Genomic DNA, 580 nt, shown 5'->3' with positions numbered 1-580 from the left:
GGGGGGGGAATGCAGAAACAGTAGGTTTACAAACTCTGCAAACCTCCAAGGCCTCTTCATCTGGCACAAAGGTCTAAGGTCCGCCGAGCTTGTAAACAGATTCTCCCACTAGCCCAGAGGAAAGTGTCACTTTGCCAAAACGTCATTTTCTGCGTCCAAAGCGTTTGCACAGCGTGGGGAGGGAGGGGGGAGGAAGACATTTTAAAAAAAGGGAGTTTTTAACTTTAAAACTGCTCCCGGAGCTGAAGAGAAGTTCGGCCGCGATTTCTCCTGGGAAGGCCAAAGCACGGCGAGTTGTAGGCAGGATTGCTCTGTGCAGCAGCACAGCCCCTCCTAGGCTCGCATCAGGCGGGAAAGGCTTTTGCTTAAGTAACTGGACGTGGATTTTTTTTCCCTCGCTCTGAGCTTAAAGCTCAAAACATAGCCCAATATGGAAGATAAGGCAAGCAAACAGAGTTAACTCGCTGGTTTCCCCGGCCCTTTCGGGAAATGCTTCGCACTCCCGCTGCCATCCCTCCGTCCCTCCTCGGGCGGCGGAGGGCGCAGCCCGAGTGGCCGCTCGCCCGGCTCGGCGAGGGCG

At 55.0% G+C, this 580-nt stretch overlaps 1 protein-coding gene across 1 annotated transcript in view; it reads right to left on the bottom strand.

The window, feature by feature from the left end:
- The window catches only part of LOC103898191 (lysine-specific demethylase 6B), a 6,165-nt gene that overhangs the window by 1,302 nt on the left and 4,283 nt on the right, over window positions 1-580 (bottom strand). The window lies entirely within an intron of this gene.

Source organism: Aptenodytes forsteri, unplaced genomic scaffold, assembly GCF_000699145.1.
Source record: "Aptenodytes forsteri isolate BGI_AS27 unplaced genomic scaffold, ASM69914v1 Scaffold130, whole genome shotgun sequence".
Classification (NCBI taxonomy): domain Eukaryota; kingdom Metazoa; phylum Chordata; class Aves; order Sphenisciformes; family Spheniscidae; genus Aptenodytes; species Aptenodytes forsteri.
Note: the sequence above shows the minus strand (reverse complement) of the source record. Positions and strands in the feature narration are given on the sequence as shown.